Here is a 13,449-nt window from a genome sequence, read left to right as displayed (position 1 = left end):
AAAAATATATATTATATATAAATATGTTTTAAATATATATAAATATAAAAATATAAAGTAATCAGAGAAGTAAAGTGATTTGCCCAGTTTCATCTAACAAAATAGTAGAAACATCAGCTAGCAGAACATGTCATAAATAGTGTATATAGAATTCAAATGTTTTTTATTCCCACAAATGGGAGAATTAATTGATGTCACTATCTAGAGCAAAACCGTAAGAACATTTCTCCTGCATTATTTCTTCATTCTTCAGAAATCATTGGCTGCTTCTTTCTCTTTATTGAGTTTCATAACTTCTGGTGTAATTTTTTTTATTTCAAGCTACAGAAAACAATAACATTATTCTGAAACATTTCATTGTAATAAAATGAATTTTGTTTTTAATTACTTGAAATCTTTGCTACACAGGACAGCATCAAAGAATTTCCTAGTGTCATTATAGCATGTAGAGTTGTGGTATTTTCAATAACATGCTTTAAATCTGGAATTAATTAATTACCTCTCTTGGGTAGCAAAGAATCATTCTTACTATAGGGATCAATCTTCTAATATTAAACATGCATTTCCTTTTCTATATTTCACTAGCTGACTTCTATTCTTTTTTGTTTCTTTTTTTTTTTCTGACTTCTATTCTTAATCCTGGGTCTGTGTTAATAAGCAAAATAAAAATTAGTTTGTGAATATTCCTTTGCTTCAATGGTTTGGATCTTGACTTTTTATAAAGATAATACAAAAGAACTTCTGATTCTAAAGAGCCAGACTCAATCTTGAAGCAGTCACCCTGACAGAACATTAGTAGATGGTGTGTGTATTGTTTTAAATCACGAATATCCCTGAAAGGCCTCATGAGCTCATAGGCGGGGCTTTCAGAGGGTGGTTGAATCCTGGGTGTGATACTATTGATTTGCTGTTAGGAGGGAGGGTCTGATCAGAAGAGCAAGGTCCCTGGGATGTAACCTGGAAGGGTCTATTTCTCCCCGCAGTTCCTCCTTTCTGTCTCTGCTTGCTGGCCTCCAAGATGTAAGCAGCTTTTCTCCTTTATGCCTCTCTGCTGTGCCTTTCCTGCACTGGAGCTGCCCAACCATGGTCTGTAACAGTGGGCCAAAATAAAAGCATCTCGCTTTAAGTTTCAGGTGTCAAGTATTGTGTCTCAGAAAGGAGAAAAGTGACTGAGAAAGTATGATAATGTGACTCAGTAGAAAAGAGTCTCAAGTTTCTTGGAAGAACACTGTTGTCTAACACAGAGAGCTGAAATTTTGAATCAGGTAACCTGAGGTCAGTCTGTTTCCGCACTTCATTATATACTGGCTAGATATTGAACAAACTACCTAACATACTGAGAATTTAGGATTTTTTTAAATCTGTAAAGTGGGATAATAAATCCTATCTTTTAGTTGTAAATAGCCAATGAAATATTAAATAACACATCTGTAATATTTATATATTAAGATAACTAAAGAATTACTCAATAATAATTAAAATATGTAATATAAATATAATTGTATTTTGTTTCACTATACATAATTTGACTTCTCAGATATAACCAATAGGAAATTTAATATTTTAAATAGCTTTCTTTTTAAAAATGTTTCTTGGAATTGCTATTTTTAGCCATTAAAAATCTCATATTTATTTTCATTCGTGGTATCTTTTCTAAACTCTATATTTTTCTAAAATTACTGTAAGCTGTGGAGAGCTTTGCCAGTATAGAGAAGTTATTTTTGCTGATTAAAGCAATTTTGTTTAAAATAAATAAACTTTGTGGCAGTCCGAGTGTTCTCTTTATGCGCATACAGAAAGAGCTTACAATGTGGTTAATTGAAAAGATTTGGGAACAAAAAATAATGTTAACAAAATTTCCAGAGAGTTCAATGGACACCAAAACAACATGCAAGAGTGAGTTTATGCCAACTTTTTAAAGTGAATCCTACTTCAAGATGGTTTAAGGTGAACTGACACATCTGGCCACTTAGGTCCCTGGCCAATAAATGTGTGTCGTGGAGATGCCACATTGAAAAAAGCACAGTGGTGAACACCTGTGAATGTTTCACATCTTCCTCATCCCTTTCTTCTAGTAAAGCACAGTACTTTGGAAAAAAAGCTGATCTCATTTCAACCCAGGATCCACCTGGTTCTGAATCTGGAGACAGATGCCTTATGTCATATTACCCTTGACAACAAGTTTAGAAACACAACTCAAGTTTAGCCAATCACAGCTTTTTCCCGTAACAATACATGCACGCGCGCACACGCGTATACACACACACACACACACACACACACACACACACACACAAAGTGCATCTTTCTTTCCTCGGGCTTTCTCTGGTTGTTCTCCTCTACTTCCTCAGGCACAAACAGAAACTCCCCTGCAACCATGAGAATGAAGCTAACAGAGAAAAATGAAAAAAAGCTGATCTCATTTCAACCCAGGATCCACCTGGTTCTGAATCTGGAGACAGATGCCTTATGTCATATTACCCTTGACAACAAGTTTAGAAACACAACTCAAGTTTAGCCAATCACAGCTTTTTCCCGTAACAATACATGCACGCGCGCACACGCGTATACACACACACACACACACACACACACACACACACACACAAAGTGCATCTTTCTTTCCTCGGGCTTTCTCTGGTTGTTCTCCTCTACTTCCTCAGGCACAAAGAGAAACTCCCCTGCAACCATGAGAATGAAGCTAACAGAGAAAAGCAAATTATTCGAGTGTTCAGAGGGGGGACTTCTTTAAGATGATTTAATCGCGAGGGTTCACAGTTGATTGTGTTGTTACAAAGCGGACTTTGGTCAGAAGAGGCTGCTTACTGGGGCTGAGGACTGGAAGGTGCATTCTGCACCCTGGCTCCTCCTCTCGGTCTCCGCTTCCCGGCTGTCACAGATTGCACCGCTTTCTTCTGCCACGCCTTCCACCATATTGTTCTCTCTCGGAGCCAGACAACTGGACTACACCGGGAGCCAAAATAAACCTCTCCTTTATGTTGTGAGTGCTGCGTATTTTGTCCCAGCAGGTGGAAGATGATTAATAATTAGCCTTATGGATATTTTGAAAGACTTTGACAGGGAACATGAGGTGGCCCGAGAGCACAAAAAGGAGATGATGAACCTGAAGCAGAAAAAAAGAAAAACTAGTAAATGATAATGTCAGACAGACTATTGGGGAGCAGGTAATAGAGGCCCAGGTAGTGCATCCTGCTTTTGTCTAAAAGAGAGAAACCAACGATTATGTCAACTGATTCAGGAAAGCATTTGACAACATTCATGACTCATTCCTGATGAAAACTCTCTGCAAACTAGGAAGAAAGACAAAGAAATGTCCTCAATTTGGTAAGGGACATTTTAAAAACTCATACATTTTTTTCAGGTTCTTTTTTCTGAGCTAAGTACAAGTCACATCTTATAGGTAAATAAGCTGATTTTTAAAGATGCTAGGTAACTTCTTTATAGGAATGAAGCTTGGTTAACGGGAACTACAGAGGTCTCATATTTGTCCACTGCATAATAAATTGAACAAGAGACTGCATAACATTATTAAGAAGCCAAATTATTTTTAGGAAACAACTACCAGCTAATAAATGATATGCAGAGATATAATTTGGCCTAGTGCATAAACAAAATGTATTTTTTCTTGTTGTTGATAAAAAAGTGCCAAAGCAAGAAGTATGTAGCACAATTATGAAACAAACTATAAATTCCATCCAAAATCAATGAAAAGAAAGGTGATTTAAAATACAAAAAAGTATGTTTCTTAGATATAGTAAATCACAGTGGTCCTGAGTATTTCAATATGGAATAATTAGAAGTTTAAAACAGTACCTATTACCATATGTATTTCTTTCATATATATAATATTCAAATTTATTATACTTCAAAATGTGTTAATTTTTCCTCATAAGCTATATCATCTTGACAAAGTATTTCCCATATCTCATTTTCATAATGCCAGTTGATTAAAAAGAAGCCTCCAGCTGATTGGTGAAGACCAAGAGCTAGAAAGACAACAGTACTGGGACTGTAATCCCAGGGTAGCTATTTACTACTTTGGAAGCCACTTTATCTTTCCTAATGTGGAATTAAAATCATTACTGATCTCACAGGGCTGCTGCGATGATAAATTAAATATTGTGCATAAAAGTGCTTATAAGGTTCCTGGAAAAGAGTAAGAATTTAACAAATGTGGGCTGTCATTGTTTTGAGAAAATGCATTGCATCATTCTGATAATGATAAGAAACCAGCAAGATGATCTGGAATACATGATTCCTCACAGTCACAGTAGCTTTGAGTCAGTGACTCCATGCCTCGTTATGGTAACAAAAAGAGATGGAGATGATAAAATTGTGTGAATGTGTAGAAGTCACATACATATGTCGGTATTAATGATAACAAAGTTGACATCATTAGTATCAGTCAAGAGCAAGCTGTAACAAAATTCTGGACCTTCTTAGTCATCTTAAAATTTTATAGTTTAAGCATTATATGCTATTAGCTTAAAATGTTGTCATTAAAATCTAATGCATAATATTTGAACTTTTAATGAAGAATCTAAGCCCCTCAAATCATACTCCCACATTGAAAAAATATTACTTTTATGGTACAATTTTTATAATATGATGTTTCTTAAGAACAGAAAAACATTGGTACCTAAGATATATTTCTAAATTGGTATTTGAATGTCAACATATATTACTATCATAATAAAGAGTTGATGGCCAAGATCTGCAAAACAGGATATACCTGTTTATTCTTTTTTATTTATTTATTTTTTTGGTTACCAGGGATTGAACTCGGGTCCTTGCACTTGCTAGGCAGGCCGCCAAACCACTGAGCTAAATCCCCAGCCCTACCTGTTTGTTCTTGATTTACATTAAGTGCTCTCTGCATTAGGCAAATTTAACTTTGCAAATTCTTTGAGTATAGTGTAATTTTTTAGCAAAGAGCATTTTTCATTGAATTTAGCAAAATCAAATCATTTTTGTGAACCAGACTTCAGAAAGCTAAAATAGAAATTGAGTGTCACTTATACCAAAGGGAGGACTTTTACTTTCAGGCTTAGACTATGTGGAAACTTAGCATATACAATTATGTCAGCCTCTTCATTTCAGCATTCTAAAAGATTTTTTTGGCACACAGTACGTATTCAACAAACTATGTTGAATTAATGACAAAGTTGGAAAATATCAAGATACTATTAAGGGTATAATAAAATCATTCCCAGCTAGAATTAGAACTGTATCAAGAAGGTTTGACGTAGGCTTTGAAAATGAACTTAATTTACATTGCAAATTTTAAAAGATAGTATAACCTTGTTCAATTGAGTCTGCAATATACATTATGCAACCACGTAGAATGGTTTAAAAAGTGAATTCTGCCCTCTGTAGTACTTGGAAACTTCTATGTGTCGTCGAGGTTAGAAGTTCTATTTCCTCTGTCAGATTTGGCTGCCCGAGGGTGAGGCAGCGCTCTCTGCCTCCATCAAATCAGGCGTTCTCACTTAAGAAGCACACCTGCAAAATCTCTTTGCTATAGATTTACAGAAAACTAATTTCAGAAAAGCACTAACAGTGTGTCAGTGTGTGTGTGTGTGTGTGTGTGTGTGTGTGTGTGTGTGTTAGGACATACGCTTTTACAAAGGTCTGTCCTGTGTAAATTTCCCTTCTATCCATCTCCCTGTCCTAGGACCACCTTCACAGTGATCTGTCTCTTCAAAATTCAGTTCAAGTTTCTCAGAAGCTCCTCTGTCACACACTTTGAATTCCTCTTTTCTCTCTCTAGGAGGAGCTTTCATTCCTTGCTCCCTTTGGTGTACAGATTCAAACATCACCACAGCTGGGCTTGTGCACTTTGTGTTTCAGTTCTAGACAAGTTGTCTGTTCTCATAATCTAAGCAGGTCTTGATGTGCCCTCCCAAACCTACTCACCATGTTTTCTACAAGACAAGTAAACTGCTAAGATTAACATGACCTTTCCCCTGAGCAATCACAGCTCAACCCCACATTGAGGAAAGGGAAATTATTGTTAGATGCCATGTATTCTATAACCTAGAGGCAACAAAGATAGCTAACATTTGTCACACATGGTCTTTTGCTACCCTGAAAGACTAGCCACGGTTTTGTTGGCTGAGGTCTTATTTTCTCAAGACTAATTTCCTGAGAAAAATGAAGTGTGTAATACTTTCCAATCCATTCCATTTCCAATTTATTTCCATCCAGAAGCACATTGACACTGAATAAATATATCAAACAATCCAGAATTACAGTGGAACTTAAAGGAAATTGTTCATCATGACTAAAGAATGAGAAAACATGGGAGTTAGGTTGGGCCCAGAAGTAAGGTTAGATAACCAAAGGTTTTTAGTCAAGCAAAGGAGTTTGAATACTAGCATTTTGGCAACAGCTAGAGCTGACACCATTTTAAGAGAAATGATACTAGTCAGGAAGCCCTGATTTTCAGGTTCAAGTTCCAGAAAAAATGTTCTAGGAGGAAACACTCTCTGACTTACCATTGTATCTGTCCTCTTAAAACACACTCTTGGCTCAGCTCAGTGACATAAGTCATAAAAGGGAAAGTTCTATCCACCCAGTCACACTCTATCCCATGTGATATACCTACTCAGTATGCAGACTTCTAGAAAAAGGCCAGAATCAGTATCAGAAATGGCTTGTAAGTCAAATAACCTCTGACTTGCTTTCACAGAAAAATCTTGGACTTCATTGTAAAAGAGGACAAAAATACCCACAAAACAGTTATAAAGATGAAATAAAGGGAAATTTCTCTTTCTCCTCTTCCAATTATTTTCACAGTAAAAAAGAAAAAGAAAGTTTAAAAGAAACATAAAAGCTCACTTGGCACATAAAAGTATTTTATCACTTTAAATGCAAGTCAAATTACTGCCTATAATTTTTGTTTGTTTGTTTGTTTGTTTGGAGTTACTGTCACATTAGAACTCAAAACTTCCCCACAACCATTATATATATAGTACAGTGCATTCCGTGGGGCATTTTCTTCAAGTAATTATAGACACTTTAATATGATATGCTTTTAGTTTGTACAATGTGTTTCATGCAAATCACATTTCAAAAAGCTGTGCAGAGCTAAATAATTCACTTAGAGAATTCAATAATACATAAGGGGAATGGAAAGAAGAAATCAGGAGACATCGGCTAGACAGAGCATTGAAAACCTGGAGTTGTTAATAAAAGAATTAACTCTGGTGCAGCAAAAAATTAATAGTGATCCAAGCAATTGCTGGAGAATATGCAAAGTGCATGGAGATGTGAGATATTATCATAAATTTAATATTCCTTATCTGGTTAATAATAGGCCAAAGTAAGTTAAAACAAATGCCATAGGTCCAGGGATTTAACTCAGTGGTGCCACCACCTGCCTCACAAGAGCAAGGACCTGAGTTTGATACCTGGTACCAAAGACAAAACAAAACACCATGAACATAAGAGGAAATATTTCAAAGGCAGAAATGAAGAAGTCAGTAGAATTTGTAAGGATGTAACAGAAACGTCTTTATCCATCTCTCTGAATGTTGGATGCTGTAAGATACTTTGAAGTAATAAATATTTGCTTTCTTGAATGAAAATGTATGGTGGCCGCAACAATTCCTGAAACTGATCGAGGTTTCATGGAAATTCATGGAAACTTAGATTTGGGCTATAAGTTCTAATCCCATGGTGAATTAGCTATTTATCTCCAGAAAAGGGATTTAACCTTGTGTTTTATATTTTCTTATTTGCACAATGCTGCATATAATAAATGGGCAGAAAAGAAAAATAAAGCAATTTGTAATATGTAATAATTATTAGCAAATATTACTTGTTAGCTGTTCTTATGTCCTCTTCTCACCCCTTTGGGACTGGATATTCTCTGCTCACTTCATTTTGGTACTTAATTCAACCAACAGATGTTTATTGGGCTCTTACATAATTCAGGGGACTACATCTGCACTTCCAATAGTATTGAATAAAAGAGATACAGCTTCCTTACAGTCTAATGAGCAAGAAAGACACTAAAAAAGTGAAGAAACAAATCACAATTCCAATGTGGAGTTTCATAAGTATTAAAAGGAAACAAAAGCTAACACACAAAAAATAGAGGCTGACCTTAATGTTTGAATGTAAAGAAAAAAATGCCCTATTTGGGGATGACACTGAAGTGGAAACAAAAATAATTTAGCTAATCATACGGACAGCAAAGTGAAGCAGAATACGTGTGTGGAGACCAGAATGTGTAGATGCGGGAGGAGAGAGCAAAGTGTAGAAACAGAGGATTCGGTTTGTCAGTCTTCCTCTGTGCTCTGAATCCTCTGAGTTCCTTTGTGTATGAATGATAACTGTTCACAGAGTTCTCTCCAAAGACAGAGCTGCTGGCTGAGTCTTCCATCTCTGCAAATTCTTCTTACAAATAATATCCTAACGCAGGGAGCACTGTACATATTTCATAAGTTGGAAATAGAGAAGAGTGGGTGAGATTTTACAGTACAGTGATGGGTATAAAAGTCATCCCCAGGTATTGACAAAGCTGTCCTGGGATAAGCAGTATTTACTTTTTAAAAGACTTAGAGTCAGTCCCAGGATCAGTGATTACATTTCACCACAAGCAGAGGTCTACTGAGAAAATAAAAGGAATAACATATAAAATTACAGAGTTTCTGCTCTCAAAATATTGTGAGGGAATCCAGGAAGAAAATTAACAATTTGGTGTGTTATAAAACTTTTATTGGCTTACTAATAGGAGAAAATATTTCAGGGTATCCTGAAAGCCTTCATGCAAGAGGTAGAATATGGGTTGATTTTGAAATAGGTGAAAAAGTATGAGGAAAAATAAAGTGTAATAAAAAGATAGAGTAGCCAGGAATTTAGCTCAGTGGCTCCACTGCCTGCCTTGCAAGCAGAAGGACCCAAGTTCAATCCCTGGTACCAAAAATAAATAAATAAATACATAAATACTGGCATAAAAAGATAGAGGATATATGTTAAGATGGTAAGTAGTAGGTTAAATAATTTAACAAGGAGGAAGAATACTTTAATATTCCTAATTATAGATAGCAAAAATGGAGGTTTGATAGGTCAAAAGTAATTGGTCAAAGGCCGCAGAGTGAACAGGTAACAAAATTAAGGTATATAACATAGCATCTAAAGCTGCTTCCCCAAAGTTGCCCAGGGGTTTCTGATGTATCACTATGCATAGATGGAATCCTAAGTAGGAATCAGCAAATGGCATTTCCCCATCATAGAACCAAACAGTTCTAGGATCCAAATATCATTAATAAAACTTTTGCCACTTTACCTTTTGTTAAGCAGCTCTTTTATGAAGTCCCGAGAAAGCAAATGTTTTGGGTTAAATTACGGCCCCCAAAAGTAAATCAAATGTTGTAATTTTATCACTCCATGTGACCCTCTTTGGAGATAGAGTTAATGATAGACGTAACTGGGGTTAAATGAGGGCACAGAGGTGGTGTCCTAATCTTATGTCCCTGCTCTCCTTACGAGAAAATGAAGAAACATCAGAGATCTCTACCACTTTACACACTCCAGGAAAAAGGTTATGTGAGCAGGCCGACAAGCAGCTCAGAGAGATCTATCAAGTCCAACATCCTGGCCTTGAACTTCTGTCCTCCATAAATGTGAGGAAATACATTTCTATGGTTTCAGTCCCCAGTTTTCATAGGTCCAGGGATTTAACTCAGTGGTGCCACCACCTGCCTCACAAGAGCAAGGACCTGAGTTTGATACCTGGTACCAAAGACAAAACAAAACACCATGAACATAAGAGGAAATATTTCAAAGGCAGAAATGAAGAAGTCAGTAGAATTTGTAAGGATGTAACAGAAACGTCTTTATCCATCTCTCTGAATGTTGGATGCTGTAAGATACTTTGAAGTAATAAATATTTGCTTTCTTGAATGAAAATGTATGGTGGCCGCAACAATTCCTGAAACTGATCGAGGTTTCATGGAAATTCATGGAAACTTAGATTTGGGCTATAAGTTCTAATCCCATGGTGAATTAGCTATTTATCTCCAGAAAAGGGATTTAACCTTGTGTTTTATATTTTCTTATTTGCACAATGCTGCATATAATAAATGGGCAGAAAAGAAAAATAAAGCAATTTGTAATATGTAATAATTATTAGCAAATATTACTTGTTAGCTGTTCTTATGTCCTCTTCTCACCCCTTTGGGACTGGATATTCTCTGCTCACTTCATTTTGGTACTTAATTCAACCAACAGATGTTTATTGGGCTCTTACATAATTCAGGGGACTACATCTGCACTTCCAATAGTATTGAATAAAAGAGATACAGCTTCCTTACAGTCTAATGAGCAAGAAAGACACTAAAAAAGTGAAGAAACAAATCACAATTCCAATGTGGAGTTTCATAAGTATTAAAAGGAAACAAAAGCTAACACACAAAAAATAGAGGCTGACCTTAATGTTTGAAGGTAAAGAAAAAAATGCCCTATTTGGGGATGACACTGAAGTGGAAACAAAAATAATTTAGCTAATCATACGGACAGCAAAGTGAAGCAGAATACGTGTGTGGAGACCAGAATGTGTAGATGCGGGAGGAGAGAGCAAAGTGTAGAAACAGAGGATTCGGTTTGTCAGTCTTCCTCTGTGCTCTGAATCCTCTGAGTTCCTTTGTGTATGAATGATAACTGTTCACAGAGTTCTCTCCAAAGACAGAGCTGCTGGCTGAGTCTTCCATCTCTGCAAATTCTTCTTACAAATAATATCCTAACGCAGGGAGCACTGTACATATTTCATAAGTTGGAAATAGAGAAGAGTGGGTGAGATTTTACAGTACAGTGATGGGTATAAAAGTCATCCCCAGGTATTGACAAAGCTGTCCTGGGATAAGCAGTATTTACTTTTTAAAAGACTTAGAGTCAGTCCCAGGATCAGTGATTACATTTCACCACAAGCAGAGGTCTACTGAGAAAATAAAAGGAATAACATATAAAATTACAGAGTTTCTGCTCTCAAAATATTGTGAGGGAATCCAGGAAGAAAATTAACAATTTGGTGTGTTATAAAACTTTTATTGGCTTACTAATAGGAGAAAATATTTCATTGTATCCTGAAAGCCTTCATGCAAGAGGTAGAATATGGGTTGATTTTGAAATAGGTGAAAAAGTATGAGGAAAAATAAAGTGTAATAAAAAGATAGAGTAGCCAGGAATTTAGCTCAGTGGCTCCACTGCCTGCCTTGCAAGCAGAAGGACCCAAGTTCAATCCCTGGTACCAAAAATAAATAAATAAATACATAAATACTGGCATAAAAAGATAGAGGATATATGTTAAGATGGTAAGTAGTAGGTTAAATAATTTAACAAGGAGGAAGAATACTTTAATATTCCTAATTATAGATAGCAAAAATGGAGGTTTGATAGGTCAAAAGTAATTGGTCAAAGGCCGCAGAGTGAACAGGTAACAAAATTAAGGTATATAACATAGCATCTAAAGCTGCTTCCCCAAAGTTGCCCAGGGGTTTCTGATGTATCACTATGCATAGATGGAATCCTAAGTAGGAATCAGCAAATGGCATTTCCCCATCATAGAACCAAACAGTTCTAGGATCCAAATATCATTAATAAAACTTTTGCCACTTTACCTTTTGTTAAGCAGCTCTTTTATGAAGTCCCGAGAAAGCAAATGTTTTGGGTTAAATTACAGCCCCCAAAAGTAAATCAAATGTTGTAATTTTTATCACTCCATGTGACCCTCTTTGGAGATAGAGTTAACGATAGACGTAACTGGGGTTAAATGAGGGCACGGAGGTGGTGTCCTAATCTTATGTCCCTGCTCTCCTTACGAGAAAATGAAGAAACATCAGAGATCTCTACCACTCTACACACTCCAGGAAAAAGGTTATGTGAGCAGGCCGACAAGCAGCTCAGAGAGATCTATCAAGGCCAACATCCTGGCCTTGAACTTCTGTCCTCCATAAATGTGAGGAAATACATTTCTATGGTTTCAGTCCCCCAGTTTGAGCATTTTTGTTATGGCAGCCCAAGTAGATTAAAAGAGTCTGTTATTGGGGCTGCTGTGTTTAGTTTGTATATAATTTAAAATGCAAGTTACATGGTGTGATGCTCCACAAAGTTGTGAATCCTTTCACACATTAGCAGCCTGGGCAGTGGACCAAACTGTGGTGTAATCAATTCCTACAAGAAGCTGCAAGATACAGAGCTGGGTGGGAACCACCAAGTCTTCCGTTGTGCGGAGATCGTTCTTACGGTCTCTTCCTCTGTGTCTTAGTCTGAGCCGATGTGAATTCTTCTCTGACTCAGGCTCTTAAGTATTCAAAAAAAATTTGATGGGAAGATTTGTCAGCTCCATTTTAGGGACAAAGAAGCTGCAGGCAAGGAGCAAACTGTCCAAGGTCATGGGACCAATAAGTAGTCAATGGCTTCCCACTGGCTTTCCTTCATGTCCCAGCCTTTTGGATGTTGTTTGAAGATCCTTGGTGTTAGATCAGACTTGTGACTGTGGGTTGAAATTGTTCTGTAGTGTTTCTCACTCACAATAGAAAAAAATATACACCTCTTGACTAGATTTCCAATGGTAACCAGATCAGCGGGTTATCAGGGAAAGCAAACCACCCATCTTTTTTTTTTTTTTTTTTTTTTTAGTCTGAAATCATCTGAAAATAATCAGATAGTGGATTTGAATCTAAGCAGAAAGGAGGCAGGTAAAGTAACTCATTCTTTGTTGAACCTACCACATCACTTCCTTTTCCAAATGTGGAAGCTGAGGCCAGAAATTTCCTAATCCTCTTCTAGGATCAGATAGCTACATATCAAGATATTATAGCTACGTACCTATGTCTTATACAAAAGGAATCTCAATATGGAAAAAGAAGAAAGGTTTTAAATTAGAATAATCAAAAACATACCATGAATAAATCTCAACAAACAAAAATCTACTCAGAGTTTTCAATGTAACCCACTAAGTGCTTAATGTTTGGGAAGTTATGGCTTTTAATTAAAATAGAAAGCTTACTGAATTACAGGAATAATCATCTAAGTTGTTCTGCAGAATATCCTCAGACTCTCCTTTCCTTCCCCAGTTTGCTCATACTCTCTCCCAGGGCTCACGTTATGTTGCAATCTAAATTGACTGTTTGTTCTTGCAAATCTCATTTCATGACTCTTTCTATATAAGGTTTGCCTCAATTTAAAGTGCATGGCCTCTATACTTTCCTGTACCTTCCAGTTCTTTCCAAAATAGCAATCACATCCTTCTGGTAGGATGTGTTTACTTATAAACTCTGCTAGCTTCTTGTCCATTTTCTATTTTGGCCAACGCACATGCAGAGCCTCTCTTATTACCTCTTTATTTGTGAGCTGAAATACTGGGAGTGAATTTACTGCTCAGCCAGCCATGAATCCCCGTGGGCATGAAAAAAAAAAAAA

General features: G+C 36.4%; 1 long non-coding RNA gene across 2 annotated transcripts in view; it reads right to left on the bottom strand.

Moving 5' to 3' along the window:
- The window catches only part of LOC117284253, a 25,493-nt gene that overhangs the window by 7,522 nt on the left and 4,522 nt on the right, over positions 1–13,449 (bottom strand). For both annotated transcript variants that reach the window (XR_004515344.1, XR_004515343.1), the window contains exon 2: positions 2,827–3,124. This is a non-coding gene — a long non-coding RNA (uncharacterized LOC117284253). The remainder of the gene's footprint in view (positions 1–2,826; positions 3,125–13,449) is intronic.

This window comes from Fukomys damarensis, unplaced genomic scaffold (assembly GCF_012274545.1).
Source record: "Fukomys damarensis isolate Sample0158 unplaced genomic scaffold, DMR_v1.0_HiC HiC_scaffold_35, whole genome shotgun sequence".
NCBI lineage: Eukaryota > Metazoa > Chordata > Mammalia > Rodentia > Bathyergidae > Fukomys > Fukomys damarensis.
The sequence above is the reverse complement of the archived record's forward strand: the minus strand, read 5'-3'. Positions and strand labels throughout refer to the sequence as shown.